Source organism: Gekko japonicus, unplaced genomic scaffold, assembly GCF_001447785.1.
Source record: "Gekko japonicus isolate JY-2015 unplaced genomic scaffold, Gekko_japonicus_V1.1 scaffold318, whole genome shotgun sequence".
NCBI lineage: Eukaryota > Metazoa > Chordata > Lepidosauria > Squamata > Gekkonidae > Gekko > Gekko japonicus.
Genome location: NW_015167541.1, coordinates 551,455 through 568,693, shown reverse-complemented (window position 1 = coordinate 568,693; position 17,239 = coordinate 551,455).

The following is a 17,239-nucleotide window of genomic DNA, read 5'->3' as shown; positions in this document are numbered from 1 at the left end:
GCCTCATCCACCGGCAGCTGCTGGTATGCTTGGGCGAGGTCCAGCTTGCTGAAGTCCTTCGCCCCCGCCAAGGTAGCTAACACATGACTCACAACTGGGACAGGGTAGGTATGATCCTGTAGGGCCCTGTTCAGTGTACATTTCTGGTCTGCAAAGATGCAGACATTGCCGTTGGGCTTCACAGGTATGACTATAGGGGTCTCCCACGCTGCATGGGAAACCAGTTCCAGGACCCCTTGAGCTACCAGGCGGTCCAGCTCAGCGTCAATTTTTGGTTCCAGAGCGAAAGGGACACGTCGGGCTTGCATGCGAATGGGTGATACTTTGGGGTTGAGTTGCAGTGAGACGGGGAGGCAGTGTAGCATCCCAGAAACCCCTAAAAAATGGACAGGAATTCCCTGAAGACTTCGCTAAAGTCTCATTGGTCACATACCTTCACCCCCTCAATGGTTATTCCAAGGGGAGTGAACCATGCTCGGCCCAAAAGACTAACCAAATTTCCCTTGACCACCACCAAGTTTAATAACCCTTTGAACTCCGGTATTGGACCCGGAAACGACCCTCGCCCCACACCGGAACACAGTTCCTCTGAAAGTCCACTAAGTGTATGTTGGAGGGTCACAGGCGGAGCCCGCCATTGGGACAAACACTTTTGAACATCTCCACCGAAATGATGGAGGCTGTGGAGCCAGAGTCCAGCTCCATGGTGCAAGGGGACCCCTCAATATGCACCTGGATCTGTATCTTAGGGGCAGTACTCTGGCTCGGGAGTTTCAGTACCTGCTGTGTAGGCTCCATCGAAAGGAGGTAGAGCTCATCTGGGGTCACGTCGGCCTCATAGTGCGTGGCAGCACGGTGTCATTGTGGCGGCTTGCCATTCAGGGCTTGCGATCCCCACGAGCGGCATAACCGGGTGATGTGGCCAGAGCACCCACAATCCCAACATGTGGCATTCCGGAACCTGCATGTTCTCCATTCGTGTGGGTCCCCACAGCTGGCACACTCCGGAGGTGAGGTGGAGTCCTGGACCCGGTTGGGATGTGGGGGAACTCCTGGGACCTTCCTTCGTAAGGCCTGTTGGCTTTTGTGGACCTCCTCTGCATCAGAGTCTCCGGAGTCCACAGTGGCTCGATGCACGGTGGTGTCCCGGTGACCTGATGTGGACTCAGTGGAGGATTGGGTTGTTCGTTCCCAAGCGGTGGCTGTGGAGAGGACGGAAGCAAGGGTGCAAGTCTCAGTTTCCGTAATCTTCCTCTGGAGCTTCTCCTCCCGTAGACTGCATATGAACTGGTCACGAAGTGCTGTCTCCATACGGTTTCTGAATTTGCAGTAGGATGTGAGACGGCGAAGTTTGGCCAGATACTCTGTGGATGTCTCCTGTGGTTGCTGCTTCCGGTAGTGGAAGGCCACATGGCACGGCATCTTGGACAGTCTGGGGACAAAATGGTCTTGCAGAGCCTTGATGATCTGTTCCAACGTTGCGTTGTCCAACGTGGTGGGTGAGAGGAGGTTCTGTGCCAGGTTGACAGTGGTGGGACCACATAAGCTGATGAGAAGGCCTTTCTTCTTCTCCTCTTTGGTTACCTGGTAGAAAACAAGGATGGACTTGAGCCCTGTGACCCAGGCTCCCCACTGCTGAGGGCGGGCTGGATCAAATAGGAGAACTAGTCCTGCTCCCGGAGTGACAGCCATCGAGCTGCGCGGCAGTGGAGGTGAGGACGCAGACACAGTCTGGGTGACAGTGGTGCTCATCCACAGCAGGGGTCAGTTCCCTTCTTAGGTGCTCTGGCAGCCTGGCTCGCTCAGCGGGATCCCATCCTCATCGCCAATGTTGTATACTGGGTTCATTGCATAAAGGATCAGTGATTCAGCATAGTGAACAACTCAGTTTCTTGCACTCATTAACAGCAACAACAACTGGCCCCAAAAGTCCTATATTTGTGCGTGTCCCCCCAGACAATACCTAGTCCGCACCCCCTTTCCTACTGGTGGGTTTCAATGTCCCGCCATTGATCCTATTGGTGTTCCTAGGATTCTTGGTCCCTTTGTTGTTCCAGACCAAGCTTGGACTAAGGCGCTGGCTCCCTAGTGGCACTCAGCGGACACAACAACCAGTTTTTCTCTGATGCCTTAAGTTCCATGTACACTCCAGGCTTATCCATTGGTGGGAAAGACCCTTGCATTGTTCAAATGTGGAAGAGCCTGTTGTACTTTCAGAAGGATCCTTATATCAGAGGAAAACTGCAGCATTAACACAGTAACTGGATACAAGCTATGTATCGAAGAGCAAGTGGTTTTGCAAACTGTGAAAGAGCTCAGAGTAAGTCTTCATTTGGCAAAGGTGATTGAGCTGCCTTGGTATGATTCTGGTGTGTGTGTGTAGAAGAAATGTATATACAGCGTTGAAACCTACATAGCTCTCCAACTATTTTTGCTGGCTTCCTCTCAGGGTCAATGTAAACATTGTGTCCTGATGTGGAAGTGTCAGACCTGGCTCCTGCGAAGGTGATCTGTAAATAAGTCTAGAAGAGCGCATCTAAATTTAGTAGTTTAGAATAGTGAGCATGCACAATCCAGAAGCTTTTATAAGAATCAGAATTAGTACCCCCTGACGTGCTTTGTGAGTTGGTGCAAGAGGCTTCTGGGGCTAGTCTCTCTCTGCAGTTTCCTACTTTGAGCAGAGCTAAGTGGTAGTTAGCCCGGGCTAGTCTAATCTCGTAATATTTTGGAAGCTAAGCAGGACTGGCCCCGGTTGGTACTTGTGATGGGAAACCACCAAGGACGTCCAGGGCTGCTACATAGAGGGAGGCCATGGCAAACCACTTCTGTTCATCTCTTGCCTTGAAAACCCTACTAGGTCGCTATAAGTTGACAACACCTTGACGGCCCCTTCCACCAAGTGGTGGTGGGCAGGCTGAATTCTCTCTGTCTTTCCTCATCCCTCCACAGTTCAAGACCCAATGAAAGCTAATCCCCTTCTTATTCCTACTGCAGTTGCCATGAGTGTAAAGGCACGGTGGATCATATTTTAAAGCTCTTTATCACAGGTGTGGAGTACCATGGCTCAGAACCCACCAGCTCTGCAATGTTTAAACCAGCCTGCCATTTCTCTACCATCTTTGACATCATGTTTAAATAACGTCTGTACAAAGCATCATATGTTTCTGCTTCACCGTTCTGAAGAATCCCTTTCGTCCTTCTTTACTCATATTTCTCTTTTCAAATGATACCCTTTGAGGTCCCATTATCTTTCTTCACCTTCTAAGATTCCACCTTCTTTCGTGCCTTTGTTGGTATCCCAGAAAGCCCATGTACTTTTCCCTCAAAACAAACCAAAACATTTCCATGTGACCACAGGAGAGGCACCACATACATTTCTCTAATCAGGATGTCTATTCCCATAAATGCCAAAAGGACACTGCAGATTAGGGGGTATTACAACTTTGACCTGTATGCATAGCATATACATTTATGCCAGAAACAATCTTCTACACCGATAATCAAATGCTGCAATGTCCTATTCTTGGAGGTCCATCCTGTTCCCCTTCTGCTTATACTTCATATGCTGCCCAGAGGGGGTTTGATCTGCTGGGCGGGCTCCGGTTCCCCCCCTGCCACTTTTGCCTCAACAGACACAGGTGTAGCTTCTAGACTGAAAGTGCTGCTTGTTTTGAGCCCTTCTCCCCAAAATCCCAAACTATGGTGTAGCATCCCCTCCGAAAGGTTTGCTCGTGTGGTGACTTAATTTCCACACAAGATTTACCACTGAAATGGGATAGGCGTGTCTTTTACCCTGAAGCATGGACCACATCGATTGATCTGTAAGAGTGTATGAGTGGTTCTGCTTTTCATTCCCACCCTTCCTTCATGGAACTTGGAGTGGTGTATAGGAGTTTCTCCCACCCATTTTATCCTCACAACAACGTTATGAGATAGAGTGCCCAAGTGAATTTTATAGACGAGTGGGGAGGGGACTCCCAGGCCCTAATCTGATACGCAAACTCACCACGGTGTGCTATCTCTCAACACCAACTTCCATCAGATGTTTGGACTGTGGGCTCTTTCAGCCCGGTCAGCTCTAGGGTTCTATGACCTTAGGAGATCTCAAGAAAGCTAAATTGAGCCGGAGATGTGCATTTGTAACAAAGCAATGTTCATCTGCTCAAATGCAGGGCGTATTCTAAACAGTGTGATATGTTTGATGTAGGTGTTACTATAGCAGGTAACCCAAGCCCAAACTCTGTCTTTCTACTAGGCCAATTCTATCAGAGACCTTCTGACTGTTATCGATTTAGAGGCTGGCACATTGTGCCCTTTCTGAATGTAAGCCTCATTGCACATGCATTCACGATGAAAGGTAACATATTTAATCAATGATGCCAGTAGGGCCAGCCTGAGACATTTGAGTGGCAAATCCCCATTAAAGCCACATGCCTGCCCTAGTAATTAGCATGGGACACAATCCATTGGAGCTTCCCCTGTGTAAATCCCACTAGAAAACTACTCAGTTCCATGAAAGAAGGGGACAGTGCCCCCTGGCTCAGATCTGTCTCTCAGTCTGGCAACTGGGGTGACCGTCTCACCATTCCTCATGACACTGTTGCCTCTCAGCCCGTCGTTTTGTCTTGGGAAAGAATGCTGTGCCAGGCAAGAGGTAGAAAGGTAATTTTTTTGGCAGGCTTTAGCTGGAATTTGTAAAAATCCTTCTTAATTGCCCATGTACCAGCTGTTGATACTGCCTGAAATTTCCTACCTGCTTGCTTCGTTGCTAAAAGAAACACTGTAAGTCCCGGGGGGGGGGGGTCAGTTTCATTTTGCCTCAGTGGAGGAACTCGTCTTTTCTCCCACTCCAAATAGCAGCTTTGCCCTTAAGCCTTTGCTGTGGTGTGACGAGGGCATCTTGCATGTCAGCTTCTTTAGCATCACATGATGAGATGTTTGTTATCCTCAGATAGCCTCAAATGCCAGGAGGCTTTTTAAAAAATGAAATCATGCTCTGCTTTTCATCATAATGTATGCATTAGAGCACATTTCAGATAGGAAGGTTGGTGCTTTCACTAAAAAACAACAACCCATTTTTCTGCTTTAGCTTGATTGAAACTGCACATGCCATGTTTTAAGAAAAAAGAACAATTAGGTGTAGCAATAACATGGGCCACAAATCTGCACAGGCTGTTCTTTAAAAAGTCCTCCTTGATCAGACCACTTGTAGACAACATAAACTATTGTTTCTTTGGTGGATTTCACTGTGACTCTTTTCTTTCGCTCCATGCCAACCTTTGGATGCACATATTCTGGACGCTGAGCAATGCCCTTTGTGTCTTCAGAACTGTCTTGAAAATAAAGACCTAAATGCTCAGTGTTCCATGAGCCTATTTCCATGCTCGGTGAATGACCTCTGATGTTGCCCGGGCCATTACACACAATATACTAATGCACCCAACACATCATTTTTACACAGACCCTCCGCTCCTGAGCTGCCTGAGATCTACCCACACTGGAGTGCCTTGGCTGCTGGTTGCTGGGGGTACATAAGCTCTGTTACGTCCTCTCAGTCCCTGGAAATCTTGTACAAAATGGAAAGACTTTCCCCTTGTGTCTCTTTTTGTTACCTCAGACGATTGTCATGATGTCAGAGTCTTTTCACCAGAAGAATTCTGAATCTGCATTGGATCCATCCTGTTCCTTCCAGCAGGCTGCAAAACTGTTATTCTGAAGAACCAAGACAGGCTCACTCAGCTGGCCAATGGTGTAGAAATACATATGGAACTGGATCACAATAAGCAAACCTTGCTTAATTCCTATCTCTTGGTGGTGCCCACAACACAGAAAGCAGTTCAATGGGACTCTTTGGATTTAAGGCTTAAATCGAAATGTTGTAGTTTAGCTGGTTGCCAGTCAGCTGTATGTTAGAGATTAAGAACTGAGGCCCCGAGACTAAAGGCCAAACCACATCTTATGTTAGGGATCTGTTATCAGATCACCTGATGTGTATTTAAGCTTAAAAGGGGGGTTGGGGAGTTGTATCAGGGACAGGGTGCAGGAACAGTTTAGCTCATTTTCACTACCACACTGTTTCCCCGACAGAACTCTCTTCAACTAGAGACCTGGGTAAAATACCTTGGGGGGCTCTGAAAGCGGCAGGAATTCCACTGAACACTCTAAAAAGAGGGGAGCCCAGCAGCTGGAGTGCTCTGCGGAGCACACTGATTAAAAGCCCTTTGGTCTCAAGCCTCTACAGCTCCCTCACACCCTCCCTATGAATAATTGACTCAAGCTTGCTGTACAGTAAGTGAGGCTCCCAACTTTGCTAAAACTCCTCCATTCCCCAACGCGATTCAATTTAGGCTCCTAGGCAAACATAAGAAGAGCCCTGCTGGATCAGACCAGAGGCCCATCTAGTCCAGATCCCGTCTCACACAGGCCAGCTAGTTCCTCTGGAGGGCCAACAACAGGGGCATAGAGGTCAAGGCCCTCCTCTGATGTTGCCTCCTGGCACTGGGATTCAGAGGCTGACTGCCTACGAATGTTGACGTTCCCTTCAGTCACCATGGCTAGAAGCCACTGATAGACCTCTCCTCTGTGTCTAATCCCCCTTTAAAGCTGTGTAGGCCTGTGGCCATCACTACATCCTCCGACATCGAATCCCACATTTTAATAATTCATTTTTCTGTCCCGAATGCCCATGAACTTCATTGGATGCCCTGGAGTTCATTGGATGCCCTGGGGAGAGGGAGAAAAAGTTTTCTCTGTCTGCTCTCTCCACCCTGTACATAATTGTCTAAATCTCTTTTTATAATATGGTTGCCAACCTCCAGGTGGTGGCTGGCGATCTCCTGCTATTACAATTCCAGGCAACAAAGAGCAGTTCACCTGGAGAAAATGGCTGCTTTGGAAGGTGGGCTCTATAGGGCCTTATACCCCACTGAAGTCCCTTCCCTCCCCAAACCCTGCCCTCCTCGGGCTCCTCCCACCAAATCTCCAGGTATTTCCCAACGTGGAGCTGGCAACCCTATTTTATAAACGTAGAGGCCTGCCCCAGCCATTGCCCGCCTAAGTGCATCTCACTGACCTCCCAGCTTTTTAAAATATAAATCAGTCACTTGTCTCATCATCCAAACTCACCTCACAGGACAACTTCACCAGTTATTTTCAAACTTCTAATAGATTTCAAATGTCACCCCTAAGTCCAGTCCTGTTCTAGCTAAGCCACTGTTTCCCTATTAATACTATTAAAGGTATATTAAAGTTATTCTCCAGACCTCCTAATTTTGTAGCTGCTTTTTGGACCCAAGCCTGTTTCCCCAACCCTTATGGTTGGTTCACTTTCTGAACCCCCCCTTTCTCTGAAACCACTGAACTCCCCCCCCCCTTTGAACCTCCTGGAACTTCATCCCCCAGATCTGCTTCTCATCACCCACCTCTTGCCCATCTTTCTTTCTTCAGGATCAGGCTTGTATGTTTTCTTCCTCCCCTTTATTCCCTCCAAAGCACCCCAGCTTGCCTTAATGATAACTGGGACCCCTTTCCCTCAGATTTCCTCCCAGTACACAGTAGCTCATAGGCAGGTAGGTTTATGGAAAGGTTTTGCATTTGTTTATTGTATACAACTGTTTTACTGTCTCATTTTCCTGTTCTTGCCATTCCACTTTCCCATTATGTATTGTGTTAGGGGAATAAAGGTTTATCATATTAAAGAGCTATTTTCTCCCTCATTCTCTTTGGAGTGGGACCCCAGTGTATACGGACAGAAAATCCTGAAGTTAATTGCCCAGGTGATACAGGTTTGGTTTGACATATGCAAAGGATGCTTTGCAAGTCTGCATACGTTAGCACCTGCATGGGTACCTATTTGAGTAACAGTTGTTTGTTCTTGAGTCCAGCCCCCTAAGCAGTGCTGCTGCCCTGAAAATTGCCAGAGTTTTCACTTCCATTATCCCAAACATTTGTGTCAACTATTAGAGGAGGAAAAATAGAAAGTGGAATGCCTAGATTAGGCATGTCGAACTCATTTGTTATGAGGGCCAGATAGGGCTGCCAAGCCACAGCAGGGGATCCGCACGTCTTCACAGGATCCCTGCCGCAGGGGACAGTGATACGTGCTGCACCGCCGTCGCCAGGATGTGACGCTACGCGTCGCTCTCCCCATTGCCAGAGCGACGCGTAGCGTCACATCCTGGTGATGGCGGTGCAACACGTATCGCTGTCCCCTGCAGCAGGGATGCTGTGAAGACGTGCAGATCCCCCGCCGCAGCTTGGCAGCCCTAGGGCCAGATCTGACATAATGAGACCTTGTTGGACTGGGCCATGTGTGTCATAAAATGTAATGCCAGGTAGCGAAGATATACACTTTATAAAGGACACAGACAAAAACAATTAAAGAGTTTTAAACTTTAAATAAAACATGCTCAAAACACTAGTACTCTTGCAATATTTTGTCTATTTAACAGTCTCTGATAACTGAAACATATTGTTCTGAATTATTGCATCAAAATGTCTGTGCTGTAGCAATCCTGAGTATTCTGTTCTGTAAGCTGCAAACCTACTTTTGATTTATTGACATTCATTACAGAAATCTCCTGCTCAGTGTTTTGAGTCTAGGACCAAGATTATCCAGCAATCAACAGGATTCCTCCATTGCTTGAACCCTTGTTTTATTCCTCATGTGGTCTTCTGGTACTTAAGTTGTCCCTGGATGGGTTCTTTTCTCCCTAGATGGGCTCTTTGAGGCAGATGTGCTGAGCTGTGGCTCTTCCTCCTCTTTCTCCTCCTCCCCAGTCTCTTCCACCTGCTATTCCCTTTGACCACATCTGTTGGCCTGTACCCTCTGCACTTCTTTGCAGAGCTTCCATTACATGAGCTTTGCATTCAGAAAACAGTGGTTCCTTTTATTCAGGGGTCACAGAAACAGGCCGGCTTGTACTCCTTGATGGCAGACAGGATGCAACTGCTAGTGATGGCCACCCACAGCCTCTCTGCCAAGGCCCTCACCCGTGGGAGAACAGCCATCTCCTCAGAGCCCAGCTCCAGTGTGGAGGCCAGTGGCTGGTCCAGCCCTCAAACCAGGGAGTGACTTGCCCCAGGCTGGCTGTATGGGTGCAGCGCACATTGGTGGTGTCCTGGAAGGGCTTGAAGACACACAGCATTTGGGAGAGGGTCAGCCAGTCATTCGAGCTGATGCTGCTTCCCCATGCAGGATGGGCATGGAGGAGATGACATCCTGCACCACGCTCTTCTGCACCACCAAATGCACAAAATGAACATAGATGGAGTTCCAGCAGGTGGGTAAATCCAGGATGAGCTGGTGTTCAGGCTCATCCCCCTCCCCCTGCCTCTCACCCAGCAGACAGGTAGACGTGATGCTGTGCGGGAAGTGGGCAACGAGGCCTGCAGGTCTCAAGCAAGGACAGCATCTTGAGGGGGGCAGCGTCCCAGGTGGCCTTGACTGTGCTCCCCAGCCCCAGAGCATCCTTCACTACCAGATGAAGCATGCCCTTGAAGTCCACAGCCTTCACCGCTGTCAGCATGCTGGTGCTAGGCATCTGTGATCATGTAGACATGAACGATGTTGCCAATGCCCACCCACTCCCTCAGATTTCTCTGTATCATGATGGTGATGTTTTGCAGTGCATGGTCTGCATTTATCCCCTGTGCATGGAGCAGAACCACTTTGTAGCACAGTGGCTGGACTGTACCCTCCAGGGGCCTGGGCCGTACCCCGACATTCCACAAAGAGAGGTGGTGAGGGAGAGGTAGCCAGGCTGTGGGCTGCTCCAGAGGTCTGTTGTGAAGTGTAGAGTTCTGCCTCACATGCAGGGCTGGCCTGAGTCGGCGGCAGCTCCAGCAGCAGGTAAGGAGCGCTGCCGGCGCGGGCTCCCCTCTTTATGTGCCCGCTCTGCCGGCACCTCTCCCTGCTGGCCATGGGTAAGGAGAAGTCGCTGGAGAGGGGCCAGGCGGGCGGGACTTGGAGGGGAGCCTCAGGGATCTCCAGATCGGTGCTGGCTTTTGGCAGGGGGAGGTGAACTTTGGCGCCCCCATCCAGGGCCCGCCGCCCCATCCAGGGCCTCCCACTTCCACTCTAGGTGAGTGCCTAGTTGGCCTAGCACGGGAGCCGGCCCTGCTCACATGATGGAAAGCTCAGCCTTGAGCATTGCCACTGCAGAGTGGCTTATGGTGGGTAAGACTCATTGGATCATGGTCCTCCACTGGGGATGGAGTACCAGGGAGCTGACTGTTGCAGCAGCCAGCAAAAGGCTACGACCTCAACAAGGGAGAAGGGTTGGCCATCCACAGCAATCATCTCACTGATGAAGCAAGTGATTGCTTCCTGGGCCCTCCATGTAGCCCTTCTGGAGGGCACTATCGGCATCCTCAGGGGAATGACCTCTTGGAAGGTGGACTGCCTTGACGTCCCACCCACAGCCCCATAGTGCAGGTTGCCTGCCACTCTGTCTAACAGCCAACAGCCAGCAGAGGAGAGGCTGCAGAGCTGACCTGAGGGTATAGAGATAGCATTCTGATCCCATTGAGCAGAATGGGAATTATCGGCAGTCTGCTGTGCCTGTTAAGTTTTTGAAGGCCCCTGCTGGGGTTCCCAAGGCTGGAGAATCCCACCCTCCCCTTGCTTTGAAGTTGGGGTAACATTTTAATTGAGCAGACACTGTCTGACTGGAAAAGTATCCATTCATGAACCACCACAAACTGCTTGAAAGTTTGTCAGTAGTTCTACCACGAACTTCATTTCAGGAACCCGCCAGAATTTGTCATGAACTTTAATCTGTGAGCCAGTTCGTGCCCATCCCTATTGATTACAGGATGCGCACTGTCTGACAGAAGACTTGCAGACAAGTGAAGGCCAATAGCCAGTTTTCAGCCTGTTCTGGACAAACATGATGGCACTCTAAATCATTGTGAACGATACCAAATCTGGCCCTTTGTATCAATCCCTAACCCTATTCCTTGGAAATAAGTTTCATTGATTCCAACGGCACTTACTTTCATACCAAGGTCTGAAGAGTCACACGCACGAAACTGGGTGCAAATTGGGGTCCAGTAACATGACAGGCAGAAATCACATTTGTGTTAATATTTCTGCTTTACCAGGTTATGACACCTCTATAAAACAGCTTGATATAGATTTATCTCCCATTTTATTCCATTGATACTCGGCACTATTGTTAAAAGATATTGGATTGGGTTTTGATTAAATTTTCCAGTGGCAGAATGGAACTTCCCTGCCTCCTCCCTCCCACTGCGGCCCACAGTGGGGCGGCTCCTGCAGGATGGGGGACCCTGAGGAATGACATGGGGGGAGGAAGGGGAAACTGGTGGAAATTGCCAGTTTAGCCTGAATCTAACCTATTGGATCTGACTATGTCTTTTACAAATATATGCACACAATTTCGTAAATTCTTTGCATGCACACATATCAACTACATTAATATACCACCTTTACACCTCTACATTCAAGGCAGGTTATAATTCAAAATTATCAGCTACCATGCATATAGTAGAAAGGAAAGAGAGAGATGAGAAGAGGAAGCCAAGCAAACCTGGATATCAACTCTCTGATAACTTATATAATGGTTACTGAATGAACTTGCAGAATGGCTTCTTCAGGACTGGTGTTTTACAATGGAAGCCCAGAGGCTACACTAGGAAAAGAAACAAAGAGATATTTTAAAATGTCGCAGAACTAAGTATCCCACGTAGCTCTATCCAAAGACTTTCAGATAGCAGGATTGAGTGAGACCACAGACAGCTGCTGCCAATTAGAATATGCAGTATTAGGCTAGATGGACCAGTGGCAGGCTTCTAATTGGATACACCTGATCAAACAAACTCCTAATTTGAATTAAGGCTTCAGTCCTAAATATACTTACTTAGATGTACATTTTATTGAAATCAACATAACGTACTCCTGAGGAATTGTTTTTCAGTTAAGAGAATTAATACAAAATACAGAGATCTGCTTGAAAATGTTTTGCTGAGAGTTTGACAATATGTAAAGTTATTTAAATACATTAATTAGCCAGGTGTAATGTATCCATCTCAGACTGCATATGTGGCCATTTCACCACACGGTCATGCGAAGCGGCTGAGCTTCGCTCTAAGTCACAATGGGACAAGCGGATCCTAGCCGGCACCTACTGGCAGCATAGGCTCCTGGCCGAGAGCCTATGGAACTCTCGGCCACTGTAAATAGCCAATCACTTGTGTGTGGGTGTGTCTGGGGTGCGGGCTTTGTGCACATATAAACCAACCAGCAAGCTGGTTACTCTCGTCTTGTTCTGAACTGAAATAAAGTATGAGAGCTGAAATCACTAGTAAGTCTCAGTACTTTTCACCAGGCATTAATCAATTAAAAGTCTTTAATCACTTGACAGCCAATGGTTGTACTCAGCAGTGGCTTTCCCCCAGTAGAAGGAGACTTCCACTGGCGAAGGGGATCTGTTATCATCAATTTTCCCCTTTCCCCCCGTGTCCACTGCTGTTCCTGGGGGTCCCCTGAACCATGGAGAACAATATTTGGGGGAATTCAGTGAGCTTACAGTGGGGAAGTGGAAAGTTCTGCTCCACAAGCAGAATTCCATTTGTGGTCAGTTAGCTACAGCCCATTGTCTTCAGAGACATCAAGCATATAAAAGGCATAGAGAGTCTCATTTTCCACACGTTAAACCCTCCACATATTGCAGCAGAAGCCTTTTATGGTGAAGTCAGTCTTTCCAGGCCTTCTGACTGACCTCATTACACCTCCCTGGTGGGAAAAGCCTTCCTGCTTTGAGAAGGAGCACCTTCTGTTCAGAAAAGACCACACGGAAAGCCCACCCCCGATTCTGCTGTCTGATCGGGCCCAAAGGGAAAGTCCCACTCCGCTGTAACAGCAGGAACCAGAGTGAAGCTGTTTTTCTTCAGTGGAACAACTCCCATGCAGTGCGTCGTGGAATATATTTGTACGCTTAATCAAAGACACATTTCGTAACCTCAAGTTATAGCCAACACATGGTAAACGATCATTATTTTAAGACTTTCAAGCTGAACCGGTTTTACAGTGGGAGGTTATATTATAAAGAATCTGGCAACATTTGTCATTCACTGGTCTGCTTTAACAAGTGTAGAAAAGAAATAAAAGGCAGACGGCATAACCCTTCGTTGTATCAGTGTTGGAAGGAACCCCAAGAGAACTTCCAGGTGCGCTTTATCAAAATTCTGCCACTGAGCTGAAAAGGAAAGTTGATTTATGTGCTGAGGATGCCATTTATCTGCCACCGCCTCCAGTTCGCACTTAATCATCCCTGTCCCAGAGGATCTGTGGACCTCAGAGGATTCCTCCCCCATCCCCATCTCTCTTTTCTAAGGCCAAATTCTATGTTACATTTTCCAGCATGTACCTGTATTGAACATGCAAAAGCAGATTTCATGCCCCCCAAATTGCATTCCAATTCGAAATAGACTCTACAGGGAATTTCCAGTTAGCAATAGCTCTCAGCAATATGTATCCATATAAACAGCAAACAACCAGCTAAGTTTCCTGGACAATGTGTGAATAGTCACTGAGGTTTGTGTATTTGAAAGAATTTATTAGAGAAGATCAGCAACAAACATTTTATACCCACTTCTATAAACAGGTCCAAAATTATATTAAGAGATTTGGTCTTTAGTCCCAGAAGGCATTTAGAGGCAGGTTCATTTGTCTTGTTCACAGTTTAGACCTGGATCTGAAGAGCTATTTAGGCTCACACACAGCAGAGTAAGAAGGATCTGTGGGCCCCTTATTGCCCCCCCCCCGCACCTCCATACTGCATTCACATAAAGCAAATACATTACGTCAAACTAGTGTCTATATCTAAGTCTTTATTTAAATCTCACCTTCCTCCCAACAAGATTCCAGTATAAACAGCAATGTTCCAAATACTTGCACAGTACACAGTGCATTTCTTACCATGCAAAAGTAAATAAATAAAACAACCCTTACCCTTTTGATAGAGCAGGGCTGCCAACCTCCAGGTGGGGAATGGAGATTTCCTGGAATTATAACTAATCTCCAGACTGCACAAATAGCTTGTCTGTGGTTTTATTTATTTATTTAAACATTTATTTCACTTCTGGTGAAAGAAAGTTGCTTTGGAAGGGAACTGTGTAGCATTATACCCTACTGAGGTCCCTCCCCTCTCCAAAGCCCACCCTCCCAGGCTCTACCCTCAAATCTCCAGGTATTTCCATACCTAGAGGTGGCCACTCTATGATAGCCAGGCCCAGTAATGACCTTTCTGAAGCCCAGAACAACTTCTGGCTGCCTGGTGTAAATCTTTGTTCCTGGAGAGGCCACAGTCCTAAATTTGTTCTTCAGGCCTAATGGTGGCAAGTCTCATCTCTTCCCATTGATATAATTTCAGAGGAGTAGCTGAGTTAATCCATTGTGGCAAAACAAAACAGAAAGTGTGGCACGTTGAAGAACAAACTTTGTTAGCCTTTTAAAGGGCCACTTGAGTTCTGTTTGCTTTTACTGTGTCGACAGCAGGAAGGAAGTTACAGTAATTACAGGAGGAAGTTACAGTAATAAATTTAGTACAGCAACAATAGACAGCAAAAGTCTATGGCCACCACCCTTCTAGTATAGATCTCTAGCACCAGGGCAACCATGCTACCTTGCCTGATGGGGGTTATAACATTATTCATGTAAGGGACTTGTTCTAGCACATGGAGTGTTCTTAAAAATATCTGTCCACATACCCTATCACAAACTCTTTCTTCCATTTCAAATGGGGCACAGAAAACAAATCTAAAGGTTTTATGGGATCATGGAACTAGTTTTGTGCTTCTTGAGATCCTTCCCTGTATAGCAAACAGAATATTCATTATCCAGACCTACATTTTCTTTGTATCCTTTACAATCCAAAATCACTACCAGACGCCCAGGGATTCCTGGGAGGAGGATCAATTGTAAGGCATCTGCTTTGCTTGCCAAAGGTCCCAGGTTCAGTCCCCGGAACCTGCAGTTCAATGAATTAGGTAACAAGTGATGTGAAAGACCTCTTCCTTAGGCCCTGGAGAGCTGCTGCCAGTCAGAGCACACAATGATAGACTCACAACCTCTGACTCGCTGTAGGGCACCTGCATGTGTCACTTTAAAGACCTGAACATTGCATTGTGCCTGCTGATATTTCAGACATCTTGCTATTTAACAAAACACATTTTATGTCTCGCATTTCAAATACAGTGATTGGGAAGAAGAAGAAGAAGAAGACGAAATTGGATTTATACCAGTGTTCCCTCTAAGCTGAGTGAGTGTGAGCTAGCTCACAGTTTTTTTAGCCTCTGGCTCACACATTTTTTTCCTCAGTTCAGGAAGGATGGCTCCAAAGCAAACTAATTTATGCAGCAGCCAAATCACTCGCTCACTACTTCAATGCCAGTAGCTCACAAAGTAGAATTTTTGCTCACAAGACTCTACAACTTAGAGGAAACTTTGATTTATACCCTGCCCTTCACTACCCAAAGGAGTCTCAGAGCAGGTTACAAACTCCTTTCCCTGTGCCAGAACTATGGCTTACCCAAGGTCATCCAGTAGGTGCAAGTAGAGGAGTCCCAGATTAGAGTCCACGCACTTAACCACTACACCAAACTGGCTCTGAACTGAAATGACAACAAAATACATATTTGTAAAATAGGAGAAATACCTTTAATGTGAACTCATATGCCAATGTCACTGTTATGGATTTACACCGGAGGTCCCTATCAGTGCAGTGCTAACAGAATTATGCATTTCCAAGTGCACTGAAGTAAATGGGTATAGGAGGGCACTGTTATGTCTCAGTTTTAGAATCTTTCATTACTGGTTGGTTTCTACACTCCCTCTACAGATCCGTTTATTTATTTGTTCTAGCACATGGAGTGTTCTCAAAAATATCTGTCCCCATACCCTATCACAAACTCTTTCTTCCATTTCAAAGGGGGCACAGAAAACAAATCTGAAGCTTTTGTGTGGGCACATCACAGTGATGTGTGGGCACATCACAGGAAAGAAAACAACAGTAGGTACAGTTTATGCCTGTTTTTATATGTGAGGCTTAAATCACTGAAGTGAACATTTGTTCACTGTTAGCATAGAAAAGAAAGCAGAGACATTTGTGATGGGAATGAATATTCTGCTCATTGTAGTTTTATGTTCACACTACAAACCAAATGAAGGGAAAACATCCTTGTAAGAGCTCAATGTGAATGGGAAAAGAAAGAATCCCAAATACTGTATGTGGTACTTCATTGGGAAAGGTATCCATCACACACAACATCATTTGTGTTCAAAACTTTCCTTGTCCTACCCTTTGGCAGCAGGTCAGCATCTGGCAGAAGGGCCATGTCATCAACGAAAGACATCTGTTCATCCTGTAGCACTGCTACCCGTACTGGCCTATAGCTATGGTGGGACAATTGGGGCTCTGCCCCTTCCTTAAAGGGCCAGCCCCCTTCCTTAAAGGGCCCCCTGCTTCTTAAAGCACCCCCACTTCTTCCCAAAAGCATTTAAAGCCCCATCAGCCCCATCAGAAAAAATATGCCCCATAAACCACAACATCCTGGACCCAGGGCAGATGTTGGTTTTGCCCCATTTCAGCTGCTGCAGGGCACAGCTACACCATGAGAAGACTGCTGTGTAATTTCCATGGAGCATTGACCTGCCCTCTTCTGTCAAGTACCATACAGACCTTTGAGGGCCTTATGACTAGTAGAGGCAATCCAGTAGTGCAGTGATCTTCAGTCCATGGGCTGAGACCCTCAGGTGGGTTGCAGAAGCCCACTTTCCAGGTCCCAAGTCCTTGAGAGTCAGTTTGGTGTTGTGGTTAGGAGCACAGACTCTAATCTGGGAGAACTGGGTTTGATTTCCTACTCCCTCACATGCAGCTGCTGGTGTGACCTTGGGTCAGTTACAACTTCTCTCAGAGCTGTTCTCTCTAGAACAGTTCTCGTAAGAGTTCTCTCAGGGTGTCTGCTGTGGGGAGGGGAGGGGAGGAAGGGGAAGGTTGTAAACCACTCTGAGACTCCTTTAGGTAGTGAAGGGAGGGGTATAAATCCAATCTCCTCCTCCTCCTCCTCCTTCTAAAGCCATTGCTGCTTTGTGGAAGAACCTGCTCCTAGTGCACATGGGTTGACAGCAAGGGAAACCAAGCCTCCTGCCTGTCTTTGGATGCATGCCAAAAGGAGCAGCAGGACAATGCACTTCACTTCTAAGTGACCTTGGCAA